The following is an 18,914-nucleotide window of genomic DNA, read 5'->3' on the forward strand; positions in this document are numbered from 1 at the left end:
GAGGCAGAGACAGAGAAAGAGAAAGATAGAGGGAGGGAGAGATAGATACAGGTAGAGAGACAGGGAGTGAGTGAGAGAGAGAGAAAGACAGTGGAAGGGAGGAGAAAGATTGGGATAGACAGAGGAGGAGAGAGAGACAGAGAAGGAGAGAGAGGGAGGAGGAACAGAGAGGGAGAGAGAGGGACAGAGACACAGGGAGTGAGACAAAAGGTGAGAGAAGGAGAGAGACATAGGGAGAGCAAAGGAAAGAGAGGAAGAGAGAAAAGAGTGAAGGGAGAGAGAGGGAGAGAGTGAGAGGGAGAAAGAGAGGGAGAGAGAAAGAGAGACAGAGAGAGGGAGAAAAAGGAAGAGAGAAAGTGAAAGACAGGGGAAGAGGAAAAGGAAATAGAAGAGGGAGAGAGGGGATGAGGAAAAGAGAAGGAGAGAGAGGAAGAGGAAGGGAAGAGAGAACGATGGAGAGAGAGCGAGAGGCAGAGATATTAAGAAAAAGACAGAGCCAGAGCAAGAGGAGAGAGTGGGAGAGGGGGAGAAAGGGTGAGAGAAAGAGAAATTGGAGAGAGGGGGAGGAAAGAAGAGAGAGGGAGAGACAGAGGGAGAGAGGGAAGGAGAGAGAGAGGAAGAGAGATACACAGGGAGATCAACACAGGGTGAGAGAAAGAGAGGGAGAGACACAGAGAGAGAGAAGGAGAGAAGTTGAGAGGGAGAGGGTGAGAGAGAGAGGGGAATGAAGGAGAGAGAGAGAAAGAGAGAGGGAGAGAGGAACAAAGAGGCAGAGTAAGAAATTAGAGAGGGAGAGAGATAGGGAGAGAAAAGGAGAGAGGGGAAAGAGGGGAAGAGAGAGGGAGGCAGAGAGAGGAAAAGGGTCGGGGATTTAGCTCAGTAGTAGAGTGCTTGCGTAGCAAGCTAGCAAGCGCAAGGCCCTGGATTTGGTCCTCAGCTCTGGGAAAAAAAAAAGACAACATTTAAAGAAAGGACAAAATAACAGAGAGAGGAAGAGAGAGAGAGGAACAGAGAGGGAGACAGAGAGAAGGAGAGAGGAAAAGAGTGATACAGAGAGAGGAAGGAAGGGAGGGAGAGAGGGAGAGAGAAAAGAGAGAGGAGAGGGGAGGGAGAGGGAAAAGGAGAGAGGGAGAGAGGGATAGATGGAGAGAGGAGAAAGGGAGAGAGTGAGGGAGTGGGAGAGAGAGGAAGAGACAGAGCAAGAGAAGGAGAGAAGGAGGGAGAGAGTGGGAAAGTGAGAGAGAGGGAGAGGAAGATAGTGAGGGAGAGAGTGAGAGAAAGAGAAGAACAGAGAAGGCGACAGAGAGAAGGTTAGAGGGAGAGAGCTAGAGAGGGAGTGAGAGAAAGGGAGGGAGGGAGATGAGGAAAGAAAGGGAGCAAAGAGAGCAGGATAGAGGGAAAGAGAGGGAGTGAGAAAGGGAGAGAGAGTGAGAGAGGGAAATAGGAAGAAAGAGGAAGTTAGAGGGAGAGAAGGAAATAATGAGATAGACAGAGGGAGAGACAGGGAAAGAAAGGGAGAGAGGAAGAGACAGAGAGAAAGAAGAGAGAGGAAGAGAGAAACAGAGAGGGAGAGAGAGGGACAGAGACACAGAGTGAGACAAAAGGTGAAAGAAGGAGAGGGAGAGAGAGACATAGGGAGAGAGGGGGAGATCAAAGGAGAGAGAGGGAGAGAAAAGAAGAGAGAGAGGACAGAGGGGGAGAGAGGGAGAGGGAGAAGGAGAGAGGGAGAGAGAGAGACTGAGAGATTGATAGAGGGAATGAGAGAGGTAAAGAGAGGGAGAAAAGGGAAGAGAAATTGAAAGAGATGGAGAGAGTGAAAGGGAAGGAGAGAGAGGAGGAAGAGGGAGAGAGGGAGTGAGGGAGAGAGAAGGAGAGAAGGGGAGAGGGAGAGAGAAGGAGATGGAGAGATAGCTAGAGAGAAAGGGATTGAGAAAGAGATGGAGCGAGAGAAGGAGTGGGAGACAGGGAGAGAAGGAGTGAGAGGAAGAGAAATGGAGAGAGGGAAAGAGAGGGAGGAGAAGAGAGAGGGAGAGACAGAAAGACAGAGGGAGAGAGGAAAGAGAGGGAGGGGAAGAGAGAGGGAGAGACAGAGGGAGAGGGAGAGAGGGGGATTGAGAGAGAGGGAGGGAGAGAGATAGAGGGAGAGAGAGGGAAAGAGAAAGAGAGGAACAGAGAGGGAGCTAGAGAAAAGGATAGAGGGAGAGAGAGGAATAGAGAGAGGGAGAGAAGAAGGAAGAGAGGGGCTGAGACAGAGAGAGAGAAAAAGGGAGATAGAGGGAGAGAGGGAAGTAGTGAAAGGGATAAAGAGAGGGTGAGAGAAGGAGAGAGAATGGGAGAGGGGTAGGGAGAGAGAGGGAGAGAGAAGAAGAGAGAAGGAGAAAGAGGGAGAGAAAGCCAGAGAGGGTGAGAGAAGGAGAGAGAATGGGAGAAGGATAAGGAGAGAGAGAAAGGGAGAGAGAGCAAAAGAGAGGATGACAGGGAGAGAGAAGGAGAGAGAGGAAGAGAAGTAGAGACAGAGGGAGAGAAAGGGAGACAGGGAGGGAGGTATAGGGAGAGAGATGGTGAGAGAGAGGGAGAGGGAGAAAGAGGGAGGGAGATAGATAGAAAGAGGAAAAGAAAGAGGGAGTTTGAGAGACAGAAGTGAAGGGAGAGGTCAAAGGAGGAAGTGAGATGGAAAGAAAAGTTGAGAGAGGGAGAGATGTAGAGAGAGAGAGAGACAGGAGGAGAGATACAAAGGGTGATAGAGGGAAAGAGAGAAACAGGAAGAGAGAGGGAGAGGCAGAGAAAGAGGGAAGGAGAAGGAGAGAAATGGAGAGAAGGAGAGAGAGAGAGAGGAAAAGAGGAAGAAAGGAAGAGAGGGAGAGAGAAGGAGGGACCGAAGGAGAGAGGGAAAGAGGGAGGGAGAGAGAGGGAGAAAGAGCGAGAGATGGGGGAGGGAAGGAGAGACTGGGAGGGAGACACACAGGGAAAGAAACACAAAAAGAGTGGGAGAGAGGAACAGAGGAAAAGAGAGAAGAAGGGAGGATGATTTAGAGAGACAGGGAGAAAGAGGGAGAGAGGGTCAGAAGGAAAGAGGGGGAGAAAGGGAGGGAGACACATGGAGAGAGAGGGAGAGAGAGAAGGAGAGAGATGGAGAGAGGGAGAAAGAAAGAGAGAGGGACAGACAGAGGGGAGAGGGAGGGAGAAAGAGGGTGAGAGAGAGGGAGAGAGAAAGAAAGAGAGAGAAGGATTGAGGAAGAGAGAGGGAGAGAGATGGAGGGAGAGAGAGAGGGAGGAAGATGGAGAAAGGGAGAAAAAGAGATGGAGAGAGGAAGAGAGGGAGCAAGAGTGATAGAGAGAAAGAGAGGGAGAGGGCAGGAACAAGAGGGAGAGAGAGGGAGAAGCAGAGAGAGGGACAGGGAGAAAGGGAGGAACAGAGAGGGAGAGAGGGATATAAGTAGAGAGAGAGGGAGAGAAGGAGAGAAAGAAGGAGAGAGGGAGAGAGAAAGGGAGAGAGATGGTGAGAGAAGGAGAGAAAGAGGGAAAGAGAGTGGGAGTTAGAGGGAGACAAGGAAAGACAGATAGAAGGAGGGAAAGAGGGAGATAGAGGAAGAGAGATACACAGGAAGATCGACACGGAGAAAGGGGGAGAGGGAAAGAGAGAGACAGGGTAAGAGCAGGAGAGAGAAGGAGAGGGAGAGAGGGAAAAGAAGAAGAGAGAGGGGAGGGAGAGAAAGAAGGGGAGAGGGAGAGAGGGGGGAGAAAGGGAAGGAGAGAGAGGTAGGGAGAGAGAGAGGGAGCAAGAGGCAGAGAGAGAGAGGAAGAGAGATATACACAGGGAGATCAACACAACATGAGAGAGGGAGAGGGAAAGAGAACAGGGAGAGAGCAGAAGAGAGAGGGAGAGAAGTTGAGAGGGGGAGAGAGGGAGCGAGAGAGAGGGAAGAAGAAAGAGAGGGAGAGAGAAAAAAAGAGGAGGAGAGAGAGGGGGAGAGACTGAGAGAGATGGAGAAAGAGAAAGAGGGCATAGAGCGAGATGGAGAGAGAGGGAGAAAGGGCCAAAGACACACAGGGAGAGACAAAGGGAGAGAGAGGGAGAGAGACAGTGATAGAGAGGGAGAGAGGGGGAAGAGATAAGGAGAAATGGAAAGAGAGGGAGAGAGGAGAAAAGGAGAGAGGAGGGAGAGAGGGGAGAGGGAGAGAGAAGGAAAAACAGAGCAAGAGAGGGAGAGAAGGAGAGAGTGGGAGAGAGGTAGAAAGAGGAACAGAGAGGCAGAGAGCTAGAAATAGAAAGGGGGAGAGAAGGAGAAAGGGAGAGGGGGGAGAGAGAGGGAAGCAAAGAGAGGAAGACAGAGAAGGAGAGAGGAAGAGATAGATGAGTTAGGGAGAGAGAGGGACAGAGGAAGAGTTAGGGACAGAGGAAGAAATAGAGGATGAGAGAAAGAGAGAGGGAGAGAGGAAGAGAGAGAGGGGGGAGATAGGGAAAGAGGGAGAGGGAGGAAGAGAGAGGGTAAGAGGGGCATTGAGAAAGAGAGGGAGAGAGATAGAGAGGGAGAGAGAGGAACAGAAAGGCAGAGAGCGAGAAGTAGAGAGGAAGAGAGAAGGAGAGAGGGAAAGAGAGAGAGGAAGAGAGGAAGAGGGAGAGAGAAAGAAAGAGAGAGGGAGAGAGAGGGAGAGAGAGGGAGAGATGGAGGGAGAGGGAGGCAGAGAGAGAAGGATAGAGGGAGAGGGGGAGATAAGGATAGAGGGAGATAGAGGAAGTTAGAGGGAGTGAAGGAAAGATTGAGAGAGAGAGAGCTAGAGACAGAGGAGAGAGAAGAAGAGAGGTATAGAGAGAGGGAGAGAGGGGGAGGGAGAGAGACACAGGGAGAGAAAGGGAGAGGGAAGTAGAGAGAGGAAGAGAGAAGAAGAGAGGGGAGAGAGGGGGTGATAGAGAGAGGTAGAAGGAGAGAGGGAGAGAGAAAGACAGACAGAGAGAGGGCAAGAGAGAAGGAGAGAGGAGGGCAAGAATGAGAGGGAGGGATGAAGAGAGGGAGAGAGGAGGAGAGAGTGATAGAGAGGGAGAGAGAGGCAAAGAGAGGCAGACAGAGAGGGAGAGAGAAAGAAAGAGGAGAGAGGGAGAGAGACAGGTAGCAACAGGGAGAGAAAGGAAGATAGAGGGAGAGAGAGAGGGAAAGAGTAGGAAGGAGACACACTTGGAGAGAGACACAGGAATAAAAGGGAGCATGGGAGAGAGGAATAGAGGCAGAGAGAGGGAAGGAGAAGGAGAGAGGGGGAGACAGAGAGGGACAGAGGGAAATAGAGGGAGAATGGCAGGGAGACAGAGTGAGAGAGAGAGGGAGGAAGATGATGGGAGAAAGAGAGAGGGAGAGAGAGAAGGAGAAAGGGAAAGATGAGAGAAATAGAGAGACAGAGAGTGGGACAGTCAGAGGGAGAGAGGAAGGGAGAGGGAGAGAGTGAAAGAAAGAGAAAGGGAGAGGGAGAGGGAGAAGATGGTGGGAGAAAGAAAGGGTAAGAGAGAGAAGGAGAAAGGGAGAGATGAGAGAAATGGAGAGACAGAGAGAGTGGGACAGTTGGAGGGAGAGAGGGAGGGAGAGGGAGAGAATGAAAGAAAGAAAGAGAAAGGGAGAAAGAGGGAAAAAGGAACAGAGAGTGAGAGAGAGAGAGAAGGAGAGAGGGAGAGAGATGGGGAGAGGGAGAGAGTAAAAGAGAGGGAGAGAAAGAGGGAGAGAAAGGAAGGAGAGAGAGGGAGAAAGTGACAGGGAGAGAGGAAAAGGAAAGAGGGAGAGAGAGGGAGAGAGGAGATGGAGAGGGAGACAGAGGGAGAGACAGGGAGAGGGGGGAGAGAGAGGGTAAAAGATGTAGAGAAGTAGAGAGGGAGGGAGAGAGAGGGTGAGAGAGGGAGAGAGGGGGAAAGAGGCAGAGAAGTAGAGAGGGGGAGAAAGAAAGAGAGGGATAGGGAGAGAGAGAAGGAGATAGGGAGAGAGAAGGAGATAGAAGGAGAGAAGGAAAGAGAGAGAAGGAGGGAGAGAGGGAGAGACAGAGAGATATATAAACAGTGATAGAGGGAGAGGGAGTGAGAGACACAGGGAGAGAGAAGGAGAAAAAGGCAGAGAGAGGGAAAGGGAAAAGGAGAGAGGGAGAGAATGAGAGAGAGGGGATGAGAGGGAAAGGGAGAGAAAGGAAGGGACAGAGGGAGAAAGGGAGAGAGGGAGAGAATGGGAGAGAGGTAGAAGGAGAGAGGGAGAGAGAAAGACAGACAGAGAGAGGGCAAGAGAGAAGGAGAGAGAGGGCAAGAATGAGAGGGAGGGATGAAGAGAGGGAGAGAGGGGAACAGAAAGGCAGAGAGTGAGAAGTAGAGAGGGAGAGAGAAGGAGAGAGGGAAAGAGAGAGAGGAAGAGAGGAAGAGGGAGAGAGAAAGAGAGAGGGAGAGAGAGGGAGAGATGGAGGGAGAGGGAGGCAGAGAGAGAAGATAGAGGGAGAGAGAGGGAGAGGGGGAGATAAGGATAGAGGGAGATAGAGGAAGAGACACAGGGAGAGAGACACAGGAAGAGAGGTAGAGATGGAGAGGTAAATAGAGAGAAAGAGAGAGGGAGGAAGGAAGAAGGAAAGAGAGGGTGAGAGAGAGGGACAGAGGGACAGAGGAAAAGAGAGGGAGAGAGGGAGGGAGACAGATGGAGAGAGAAGGAGAGTGACAGTAGGAGAGAGAGTAGGAGGGAGGGAGAGGCAGGGAAATGAACAGAGGGAGAGACAGAAGGGGAGAGTGAAAGAGAGGGGGAGAGATAGAGGAAGAGAGAGGGAGAGAGAGGATTGAGGTAGAGAGAGGGAGAGAAAGAAAGAGGAGAGAGAGAGCAGGAGAGAAAGAGGGAGGGAGGGAAAAACAAACAGAAGGAGAGAGAGATAAAAAGGTAGAGAGGGGGAGAGAGATACACAGGAAGATTGACACAGGGTGAGAGGGGAGAGGGAAAGGGAGAAACAGGAAAAGAGCAGGAGATAGAAAGAGAGAGAGAGAAAGAGAGAGAAGGAGTGACAGAGGGAGTGAGGAAGTGAGAGGGAGAGACAGAAAGAGAGGGAGAGAGGGGGAGAGAGATACACAGGGAGATAGACACAAGGTGAGAGAGGTAGAGGAAAAGAGAGACAGAGAGAGCTGGAGAGAGGAGAGAGGGAGAGAGGGAGATATTGGGAGAGAGAAGAAGAGGGTAGAGAGGGGGAAAGAGGGAGAGAGTGAAGGAGAGAGGGAGAGTGGAGCAGAGAGCGAGAATTAGAGAGGGAGAGAGAGAAGGATATAGGGAAAGAGGAGAAGAAAGAGGGAGGAAGAGAGAGGGAGAGATAGAAGGAGTTAGGGAGAGAGGGAGACAGAGTGAGAGTGAGGGACAGAGAGAGATGGAGATAGGAAGAAAGAGGGAGAGAGGAGGAGAGAGGGGAGATATAGAGGAGTTAGGAATAGAGGGAGAGAGAGGGAGGCTGAGAGAAAGGGTGAGAGATAGTCATTGAGAGAGAGTGGGGGAGAGAGGGAGAGAAGGGGGGAGAGAGGGAGAGAAGGAAGTAGACAGGGAGAGAGGAAGAGGCAGAAAGTGAGGGAGAGAGAGGGGGGAGGCAAAGAGAGGAAGAGAGAGGGAGATAGAGGGAGAGAAGGAAAGGTATAGAGGGGGTGAGGGAGGGAGGGAGACATAGGGAAAGAGAGAGGGAGAAAGGAAGAGACATGGAGAGAGGGAGGAAGAGGGAGGCAGAGAGAGAAGGATAGAGGGAGAGGGAGGGAGAGAGAGGGCTTTAGAGAAAGAAAGATAGAAAGAGGGAAAGAGAAGGAGAGAAGGAAAGACAGAGAGATAGGAAGAGACAGGGAAACAGAGGGACAAAGACGCAGGGAGAGAGACAAAGGGTGAGAGAAGGAGAAGGAGAGCGAAGGGGAGAGAAGGAGAGAGGGAAAGAGAGATGGAGGGAGCAGGAGGGAGAAACACTGGGCGAGAGACTCAGGAAGAGAGGGAGAGAAGAATAGAGGGAAAGAGAGGGAGAATTGGAGGGAGACAGATGGAGAGAGAGAGGAAAAGAGACAGTGGGAGAGAGGGTGTTAGAGGGAGAAAAGGAAAGAGAGAGGAAAAGAGAGAGAAAGAGGGAGAGTGGTAGAGAGGGAGAGAGAAGGAGAGAGAGAGGGATAGAGAGGAAGAGAGGAACAGAGAGGGAGAGAGAGAGGAATAGAGAGGGAGAGAGACACAGGGAAAGAGGCAAAGGGTGATAGAGGGATAGGGAGAAATGGAGAGAGAGAGAGAGGAAAGAGGGAGAGAGAAGGAGAGAAGAGAGAGGGAGAGAAGGAGAGAGAGGGGAAGAGGGGGAGAGGGAAAGAAATGGAGAGACAGAGGGAGAGAGGGAAGGAGAGAGGGAGAGAGATGGGGAGAGAGAGAGAGAGACAGAGAGAAGGAGAAAGGAGATTGAGGGAGAGGGAGAGATGGAGAGGGAGAGAGGGAGCCACACAGGGAGAGAGACACAGGTAAAGAGGGAGAAATTGAGACAGGAATAGAGGGAAAGAGAGAGGGAGAAAGGGAGAAGGAGAGAGACAGGGAGAGAGAGGGGGAGAGGGAGAGGCAGAGAGGGAGAATGGGAAAAATACAGATGGAGGGAGAGACAGTGGGAAAGAGGGAGAGACAGAGGGAAAGAGATATGGTAGGAGAGAGTAGGAGAGAGGGAGACAGAGGGAGAGACAGAGGAATAGGGAGAGAGAGGGAGAGAGTGGGAGAGAGGATGAAAGAGGGGGAGAGAGAGAAGGATTGGGGGAGAGAGAGGGAGAGAGCAGAAGGGAAAACTAGAGAGAGAGGGGAAAGTGGGAGAGAGGGAGAGATATAGAGGAAGAGGGGGAGAGAGAAAAAGAGAGGAGGAAAAGGGGAGAGATGAAGAGAGAGAAGGAGCTAGAGAAAGAGGCAGAGAAAGGGAGAGATGGAGAGGAGAGAGGGAGAGAGAGGGAAAAACAGAGCGAGAGAAGGAGAGAGGGAGGGAGAGAGTGGGAGAGAGGTAGAGTGGGAGAGAGAGAGGGAGCAAAAGGGAGAGAGACACATGGAGAGAGATGGATAGGGAGAGTGACCAAGGAGAGAGAGAAAGAAACAAGGAGTGAGGAAAAGAGGGAAGAGAGGGTGAGATGGAGAGAGAGGAAAAGAGAAGAGGAAGAGTGAAGGAGAGAAAAGTGACAGAGGGAGAGAAGAAGAGAGAGGGAGAGAGACAGAGGGAGAGAGGGAGAGAGAGAAGGGAAAAGGAAAGAAAGAGAGGGGAGAGGGAGAGAGAGAGGAGAGGGAGAGAGGGGGGAAAGGAGAGAGGAGACAGAGAGAGCAAGAGACAGAGGGAGGGAGAAAGAGAGGGAGCAAGAGAAGAAGGAGAGGATAGAGGAAGAGAGAGGGAAAGGAAGAGAGGGAGAGAGAGGAGAGAGTAAGAGAGAGGGAGAGAAATGAAGACAGGGAGAGAGGAAGAAAGAGGGAGAGATAGAGGGAGAGAGGGAGAGAGAGGAACAAAGAAGGAGACAGAGAGAAGGATAAAGGGAGAGAGGAAGAGAGAAAGGGAGGGAGAGAGTGGCAGAGAGAGGCAAAGGCAGAGAGGGAGAGAGAGGTAGCAAGAGGGTGAGGGAGGGAAACAGCAAAAAGAAGGGGAGAGGAAGAGAAGGAGAGGGAGAGAGAAGAATAGAGAGGGAGAGGGAGAAAGAGGGAGTTAAAGGGAGAGCAGGAATGAGACAGAGAGAGGGAGACAGAAGAAAAGAGAGGAAGAGAGAAGGAGAGATAGGGAGAGAGGAACAGAGGGAGAGAGATGGAGAGATGCAGAGAGAGAGGGAGAGGGAGCGAGAGAGACACAGGGAGAGAGACAAAGGGTGAGAGAGGGAGAGAGACTCAGAGAGAGAAGAAGTGAGGGGGAGAGAGAGCAGGAAAGAGGGAGAGAGAGGGAGAGAGGGAGAGCTAAGGATAGGAGAGAAAGGGAGAGAGATGGAGGGAGAGAGGAAGAGAGTGGGAAAAGAGACAGAAAGAGAGAGTGAGCAAGAGGGGAGAGGGGGGAGAGAGGGAGAAAGAGGGAAACAGCAGGAGGGAGACACACAGGGAGAGAGACACAGGAAGTGAGAGGGAGAAAGAGGGAGAGAGGGGGGAGAAAGGGAGAGAGAGATGTAGAGAGGAGAGAGGGAGAGAGAAAGGGAAAGAGAGGGGTAAAGGGAGAGACAGCAAGAGAGGGAGGGAGAGAAGGAGTGTGAGAGAGGAAGTGGGATAGACTGAGAGAGGAAGTGGGATAGACTGAGAGAGAGTTAGAGGGAGAGAGGGAAATGGAGGGAGAAAAGGAGAGGGAGAGAGAGGAAGAGAGAGACACAGGATGAGAGAGGGAGAGAGAGACACCCTCTCTCTCCCTATCTCTTTCCCTCTTGCTACCTCTCTTCCAATGCCTCTCTCACCCTCTCTGTCTGCCTCCCTCTCTCCCTCTATCTCTCTTCCTCTCTCTCTCCCTCTGTTTCCCACTCTCTCCCACTCTTTCCCTTTGTCCCTCTCTCCCACTCCCTCTCCCTCTCTCACTCTCTCTATTCCTCTTCCTCTCCCTCTCCTTTCCCCATCTACCACTCTCTTTCCTTCTCTCTCCCTCTCCATCTCTCTCTCACTCTCTCCTCTCTTTCTGTCTCTCCCTCTCTCCATCTCTGTCCCTCTCCCTCCTTCTTCCTCTCTCTCCCTTTCCCTCCCTCTCTCTTGCCCTTTCTTTCCCTCTCTCCCTCTGTCTCTTCCTCTCTGTTCCTCCCTATCTCTCACTCTCTCTCCTTCTCCTTATCTCCCTCAATCTCCCTCTTGCCCTCTCTCACTCTCTCCCTCTCTCTCTCCCTATCTACCTCTCTCATTCTCTCTCCCTTGTCTCTCTCCCTGTGTGTCTCCCTCTCTCCTACTCTCTCCCTCTCTTTCTTTCTCTCTCCCTCTCTTCCTCTCTCTCCTTCTCTCTTCCCCCTCTCTTATTCTCTTCCCATCTCCATCTTTCTACCTCTCTGTTCCTCTCTCTCTCCCTCTCTCCATCTATCTGTCTCCCTCTGTTCCTCCCTCTCCCTCTCTCTCCCTCTCTGTTCCTCTCTCCCTCTCTCTCCTTCCCTCTCTGCCTCTCTCCCTCTGTCTCCCCCCTCTTTCTCTCTCACTCTCCCTCTCTCTTTCTCTCTCTCTCTCCCTCTGTCTCTCTCAACCTGTGTCTCTCTTCTGTGGGTGTCTCTTGCTCTCCTTCCCTCTCTCTCCCTATTTCTCTTCCTCTCTCCCTTTCTTCCTCTCAAATTCTCTCCCTCTCCTCCCTCTCTGTTCTACCCTCTAACTCTCTCTCCATTTTCCTCTCCCTCCCTCTTCCTCTCTCCCTCTCTCTTTTTCTCTCCCTCACTCTCTCCCTCTGTTCCTTTCTCTCTCCCTCTCTTCCTCTTTCGCTCCCTCTCTGTCCCTCTCTCTCTCTCTCTCACTTTCTCTTCCCTTTCTCTCCCAGCTCTTCCTCTCTCCATCTCTCCCTCTATCTCTCTCTCTCTCACTTTCTCTTCCCTTTCTCTCCCAGCTCTTCCTCTCTCCATCTCTCCCTCTATCTCCCTCCCTCTCTCTACATCTCTCCCTCTCTCTCACTCTCTTCTCCTTCCTACCTCTATCCTCTCTCCATCTGTTTCTCTCTCCCTCTCTCTCCCTGTATCTCTCCTTCTCTTCCTCTCTCTCTCCCTCTCTCACTCTGTATCTCTCTCCCTCTCTCTCCTTTTCTTCATCTCCCTCTCTCTCTCCAACTGTCTCTCTCCCTATGTGTGTGTCTCACTCTCTTTCCCTCTCTCTCCCAATTTCTCTCCCTCTCTCTTCCTCTTCCTCTCACCTTCTCTCCCTCTCATTCTCCCTCTCTATTCCTTTCTCTCCCTCTCTCCCTCCCTCTCTACCTGTCTCTCGTCTCTTTCCCTCTACCTCCCTCTTCCTCTCTCCTTCTCTCTCTTCCTCTGTCCCTCTCTCTATCCCTCTCTACCTCTCTCCCTAACTCCTTATGTGTCTCCCTCTTTCTCCCTCCCTCTCTCTATCCTTCCTGCTCTCCCTGTCTCCCTGTCACCCTATCTCCTTCTCCATCTCCCTCAATCTCTCCCTCTTTCTACCTCTCTCTTCCACTCTCTCCTTCTCACTCCCTCTCCCCCTCTCTCTCCCACCCTCCCTCTCTCACTCACTCTACTCTCTTTCTCCCTCTATCCCTCCCTCTCTACCTCTCTCTAACCCCTTCTGTCTCTCCCTCTCTTTCTCTCTATCCATCTCTCCCCTCCCTGTCCTTCTCTCCCTCTCTTCCTCTTTCTATCCCTCTCTCCTTCTCTCTCCCTTTTCCTCTCTCCCTCTACCTATCTCTCTCCCTCTCTACCTATTCTCTCTCCCTCTCTCCCATTCTCTCCCTCTCTCTTGCCCTCCTTCTCCCCATCTCTTCCTGTCTCTCCCTCTATATATCCCTCTCCTCTCTATTCCTCTCTTCCTATCTCTCTCCCTTTTCCCTCTCTCTTCTTCTCTCCCTCTCTTACTCTTTTCCACTCTCTCTCCTTCTCTCTCTCTCCCTCTCCCTTTTCTCTTCCTTTCCTCTCTCACTCTCTCTCCCTGTCTCCTTCTCTCCCTGTGTCTCTCTCTTCCTCTCTCTTCCCCTCTCACATTCTCTCTCCATCTCTTCCCTCTCTCTCCTTCTCTCTCCCTCTCCTTCTCTCATTTTATCCCTCTCTCCCTCTCTCCCTCTCTTTCCCTTTCTCTCCCTGAGTCTCTCTCTCCCTCTCTTTTCCCTGTGTCTCTCTCTCCCTCTCTCTCGCTCTCCCACTTTCACCCTCTCTCCTTCTCTATACCTGTCTCAGTCTCTCTCCCTCTCCCACCCTCTCCCTCCCTCTGTCCTTCTCTCCCCTCTTCCTCTGTCCCTCTCTCTTCCTCTGTCCCTCTATCTCCTTCCCTCTCTCTCTCTCCCACTCTCTCCCTCTCTCGCTCTGTCCCTCTCTCCCTTTCTCTCTCCCTTGCCTCTCTCCCTGTGTGTCTCTCTCTCATACATTCTCTATCTCTCTCTCCCTCTCTTCCACTTTCTCCCTCTCTCACTCCCTCTCTCTTCCTCCCTCTAAATCTCTCTCCCTCTCTCCATCTCTTTCTCTCTCCTCTTTCCCTCTCCCCCCCTCTCTCTCACTCTATATCCCTCTCTATCCATCTTTCTCTTCCTCTCTCCTCTCTCTGCCTCTCTCCTTCTATCAGTCTCCCTCCCTGTTCCTCCCTCTCCCACTCTCTCTCCCTCTTTCTCTTCCTCTTTCTCCCTGTTCCTCTTTCCCTCTGTATCTCTCTCTCCCTGTGTCTCTCTCCTACTCTCTCCCTCTCTCTCCCCTTTCTCTCTCCCCCTCTCTTCCTCTCTTCTCTCCCTCTCATTCTCCCATATGTTCCTCTCTTCCTCTTTCCCTCTCTCTCCCTCTGTCTCTCCCACTCTCTTCCTTTCTCTCTCCCTTTCTCCCTTCTCTTCCAGTCTCCCTCTCTCATACTCTCTCTCCCTCTCTGCCTTAATCTCTTTCTCTTTGTCTCTTCCTCTCTCTCTCCCTCTCTCCCTCCCTCCCATGATGCTCTCTTCCTCTCTCTGTGTCCCTCCTTCTCTCTCCCTGTCTACCTACCACTCTCCCTCTTTCATTGTGTCCCTCTAACCCTCCCTTTCCCTCTCTTTCTCCCTCTCCCTCTCTCTTCTTCTGTCCCTCTCTATCTTTCTCTCTCCATCTTCCCCTCTCTTCCTCTGTCTCTTCTTCTGTCTCCTCAGTTCCTCCTCTCCCTCTCCCTCCTTCTCTCATCTCCCTCTCCTTCTCTGTTCTTCTTTCCCTTTCTCTCCCTCTCTCACTCTCTCTACCTCTTTATCTCTTCTTCTCTCCCCCCTCTCCCTTTCTCTCCCTCTCTCTTAGTCTTTCCCTCTCTCCCTCTCTCCTTCTCCCTTTCTTCCCCTCACTCCCCCTCTCTCTTCTTCACACTCCCTCTTTTTCTCCCTATATCTCTCCCTGTCTCTCTCTCCACTCTCCCTTCCTATCTTCTACTCTCTCCCTCTCTCCATATCTCTTCCTCTCTGTCTACTTCTCTCTCTCCCTTTCTCCCCCTCTATCCCCCTTTTCTTCTCTCTCCCTCTGTCTCTCTCTCCCTGTCTCTTCCTGTGTCTCTCTCCCTGTGTCTCCCTCCTGCTCTCTTTCTTTCTCTCCCTCTACTTCTCTCCCCCTCTCCCTGCTCTCTCCCTTTCTCCCTCTTTCCTTGTTTCCTCTTTCTCTCTCTCCCTCTCTCTCAGTCCCTCCCTCTCTCCTTCTCCCTATTTCCCTCAATATTTTCTCTCCCTTTCTCACTCTCCATCTCTCTCTCCCTCTTTGTCTCTCTCCCTGTGTCTCTCCCTCCCTCTTTCTCTGTTCCTTTCTCCCTCTCTCCCCCTCTCCTTCTTTCCCTCTGTCTCTTTCCCTCTCTCCATCTCTTTCCTTCTCTCCCTCTAACTCCCTCTCTCTCTCCCTCTCACCATATATTCCTCTCTTTTTTCTCTTTCTCTCCCTCCCCCTCTATTCCTCTTTCCCTCTCCCCCTCTCTCTCCATTTATCTCTCCCTCTCTTCCTGTCTCTCCCTCTAATCCCTCCCTCTTCCTCTATCCCTCTCTTTCTCTCCTCTGTATCATTCTCTCCTCCTCTCTCTCCTTGTCTGTCCCTCTCTTCCTCTCCCTCTTTCTCCTTCTCTCTCCCTGTCTCCCTTTCCTCTCTCCATCTCTTTCCCCCTCTCTTCTGTTCTCTCCCTCACTCCCTCTTTCCCTGTGTCTTTTTCCCTGTGTATCTCTCTCCTTCTCTCTCCCTCCTTCTCTTGCTCTCTTGCTGTCTCTCCCTCTACCTCTCTCTTCTTCTTCCTCTCCTTCTCTCCACATCTCTCCCTCTTTTCCTGTCTCGCTCTCTACTTCTCTCCCTCTCTTCCCCTCTATCCCCCTTTTCTTCCCTCTCCCTCTCTCTCCCTTTGCCTCTCTCCCCGTTTGTCTCCCTCCTGCTCTCTCCCTATCTCTAATTCAGTCTCCCTCTCTTTTCCTCTTTCTCCCTTTCTCACCCTCTCTCCCCCCTCTCTCTCTCCCTCTTTCCCTTTCCTTTCTCCCTCTCTCCTTCCTCCTCTCCCTCTCTATCCCCCTCACTTTTCTCTCCCTTTCTCCCTCTTCCTCCCTGTGTCTCTCTCTCCCTCTCTGTTCCTCTCTCTCTCTCCTTCTCTCCCTCTAACTCCCCCTCTCTGTCTCTTTCCTTCTCTCCCTCTAACTCCCCCTCTCTCCCTATATACCCCTCTCTCCCTTTTTCTCTTTCCCTCTCTCTCTCTGGACTCCTCTCCCTCCCTACCTCTTTCTCCCTCTCTTCCTGTCTCTCTCTTTCCTTCTCTCCCTCTAACTCCCTCTCTTACCACATATCCCTCTCTCTCCCCTTTTCTCTCTCTCCCTCTGTTCCTCTCCTCTCCTCTCTCTCTCTCTCTCTCTCTCTCTCTCTCTCTCTCTCTCTCTCTCCCTCCCTCCCTTCTCTCTTTCTCTCCCTTACTTCCCCTCTGGACCTCTCTCTGTGTCCTCTGTATCTCTACCTCTCTTCCTCTTTCCTTCTCTCTATCTCTCATCTCCTGTCTCTCTCTTCATCTCTCCCTTCCTCCCTCTCTCCTTCCCTGTTACTCCCTTTGTCTCTCTCCCTCTCTCTCTCTTCCTCTATCTCACTCTCCTCCCTCCCTTCCTCTATCCCTCTCTTGCTCTCTCTCATTTTCTCTCTCCCTCTTCATCTCTCTCCCTCCCTTTCTCCATCCCTCTCTCTTCCTGCCTCTCCCTCTCCTTCCCTCCCTCTTTCCCTGTATCTCTCTGTCCCTCTCCCTCTTCCTTTCTCTTCCTCTCTCCCTTTGTCTCTCTCCCTCTCTCTCTCCTTTCTTCCTCTCTGCCTCTCCCTCTCAATCTGTCTCTCCCTCCTTCTCTCTCCCTCCTTCCCTCTTTTCCTCCCTCTCTGGCTCTCTTCCTCCTTCTCTCTCCCTGTCTCCCTCTCTCCCTCCCTTTCTCCGTCTTTCTCCCTCCATCTGTCTCCTTCCCTCTCCCTCTCTTTCCGTCTCCCTGTCTCTCCCTCCCTCTCTGTCTCTGATGAAGTTCTCACAGAGGAGGGGTGCACACCAGCCCCTGATCCGATTTCTGTCTCCCCATTGAGGCCTGTGTGATTTTACTGTGTCCAGTGCGAGCGGCCATGGAGCTGTGTGCGCTAACAGTCACGGTGCGAATTCATCATTAACTGTTACTCCTCACTTGTTCATCGCAAATTGTGAATTGTTTGTTGTTACCTGTTAATGGTGACGCCCTCCAGCTTCAATAATTTCTCCCATGAATACGCTCAGGGTTCCGTGGTGCTGGTACCAGCACTCTGACAGGAGTGTGAGCTGCGGATCTAATCGGCAGAGCTCCGGCTGTCACTGGAGGAATGAAGGAGAGAGAGAGCAGCCCTTCGGCCATTTACAGCACAAGCTATGACAAAGCAGGGAAGAAGCAAGATCCTGACGGCGCGAAGCACTGTGTGCACATCCTTTTTTAAAAGTAATTTATTCATTTTAATTTGTCGGTATTTATCCAGGGTGAGCATCTGTGAAGACGTCAGCTCTCGCAATAACACGCACCCATGAGCCGCCGTGTGGGTGTGCCGGGGCTTGAACCTGGATTCTCTGGAGGAGCTACGGGAGCTGTGTGTCCCGCCTGTGTTTGCACATCTGGAGTCCATCGTGAGGGCCCGTCCTGGAGGCTGCAGGGTGTGAGCAGATGGCTGAGGATCACGTCCCGTGAGGCCACCCTTCCTTCCATAACCGGCTCCCATCTCCCCGGCGTTTCTCAGTGACAGATTGTGCACACGTGCTGTAATGACCAAGCTGGCCTCGACCTTCTCCTGGGACGTGTAAGGACCCTCCGCGGCCTCTATGTTTATTTTGTACATATTCCCTTGGGCATGGAGAATATCACTGTTTTACAAATGTTTATTGATTTTGGAACTTTACACACGCACAGAATGGACTCTGGTCATAACCACCCCCAACCCTGGAAAATCACTTCTTTCAAGGACAAAATCCACACTGATCATTTGAGTGTTCAAAGCCCATCATGGACACATCGTTTCCGCCCTGGTGAAACTCATTCTTACAGATGCCGCACATTCCACCACCGTGACACTAGGGACCTGAGTGTGTCCCCTGGGCTAGGGTCACATGTTCACACCACCTTGACCCTCAGAGCACTGCATGTAACAGCGACAGGGTTAGGGAAGAGCGGCCGTAAACACAGAAAATAGTGTAAGTAGTGAGAAAACGTGACCACATAGAAATAGTGTGAAGACTGTAAATAGTAATAGAACATAAAAATAAAAATAAATCACAGAAATAATAAAGTATACAAAATACATAAATAAATAATAAAAGCGTAATCCTTTAAAATATCGAAAATAAATAAAATAAACAATATAAGTGACAAAATATAACAATTAATATAAATTTAAAATAATACAGGAAATATAACAAGAAAAAATGTAAATATAACATAAAACAATATAAAAATAAGACCAGTGTAAATAATCAAATAAAATATAAAAACATGAAAATAAATCATAAATAATAATGTAAAATGTAAAAAGTAAAAGATATAAACATAAAATACAGCAAATATGTAAATAATATAAAAAACAAAAGTAAAAGTAAACAATATAAATAAAATAATATAAAAATACAAAAACACTGTAAAGCATAAAAGAAAATATAAAAACAGAAATAAATTACATAAATCATAATATTAAATATGAAAAAGAGAAAACATAATATAAACATATAAAACATACAAAACATAAATAATATAAAGAAAAATACCAAATATGAATATATATAATATATATAATAGAACTAACAAAATAACATAAAAATTGTGTAAATAACATGAAATATAAAAATATAAAATATAAATAATAAAAGTGTAACCGTTTATAAATGTACAAAATAAATTATATAGACTACATAAAATATATTAAAAAATAATGTAAAGACTACTAAGAAATACAAACATATAAATAAATAATATGAAAATAAAAATAAACAATAACATAAATATAATATAAATACTATAAAATACAAAAATAAAAAACTAAATACTGTAAATAATAACATGAAACAATATAAAATATAACAATGTAAACAATAACATAAAATAATATAAAAATAAAACTAAATAACGTAATCAAATAAAATAAAAATATAAAAATAATATTAACTTAGTAATGAACAATGTAATAACAAAATATTCTAAATAAATAGAAACAATGTACATAATATTATAACATAAAAATATAAAAGCTGTGTAAATAAAATAGAAAAATAGAGAAACACTGTAAATAACATAAAATAATATGAACATATAAAGAAAAATAATGTGAATAAAATTAAATAATATAAACAGAGAAACAAACAATGTAAGCAACTTCATAAAAACAGACAACGAAACAACTTCGACCTCCTCCCCGTTTTACTTCCAGCGTCTGGCACGGCTGACCCCGCCCACTTCCGGGATTCTGACATCACAGCGGACCAAGGAACTCGAACCTGTTACTGCGACTCCCTGAGGCACCTGCACAGTCACCGACTTCCGCTAGTCTGGGCGCTAGATGGGCGGAGGGTGGACAAACCGGAAGTGCTGTGGAGGGGCTCATGCCGCGGACGGCTGCCCTAACTCACTGCGTTCCGCGGGATACACTCCCGGAGGGACGCCGAACTGTGCGCTTCCGCTGAGGCCTGCTGGGAATTGTGGTTCCGGTGCCACCGGCAGTGGAGGCCACTTCCGCCGTGGCCTTCAGCGAACTGTAGTTCCTGCCCCAGCGGGGTTCCAGGTCCGCTTTTGCTGAAGCCTGCTGGGAATTGCAGTTCCAGCGCCAGCGGAGTTCCAGGTAGCGTCCGCAAAGGCCTGCAGGGAATTGT

General features: G+C 49.8%; 1 long non-coding RNA gene across 1 annotated transcript; it reads right to left on the bottom strand.

Annotated features, from left to right (window-relative positions):
• Window positions 1-16,493: 16,493 nt before the first annotated feature.
• Window positions 16,494-18,904, bottom strand: LOC132650022 (uncharacterized). Its single transcript, XR_009588391.1, has 2 exons — window positions 18,470-18,904; window positions 16,494-16,708 (listed from the first exon to the last, which is right to left on the bottom strand). It is a non-coding gene; the product is annotated as an uncharacterized LOC132650022 (long non-coding RNA).
• Between the last annotated feature and the right edge of the window lie 10 nt (window positions 18,905-18,914).

This window comes from Meriones unguiculatus, chromosome X, assembly GCF_030254825.1.
Source record: "Meriones unguiculatus strain TT.TT164.6M chromosome X, Bangor_MerUng_6.1, whole genome shotgun sequence".
In the NCBI taxonomy this organism is placed as follows: Eukaryota; Metazoa; Chordata; class Mammalia; order Rodentia; family Muridae; genus Meriones; species Meriones unguiculatus.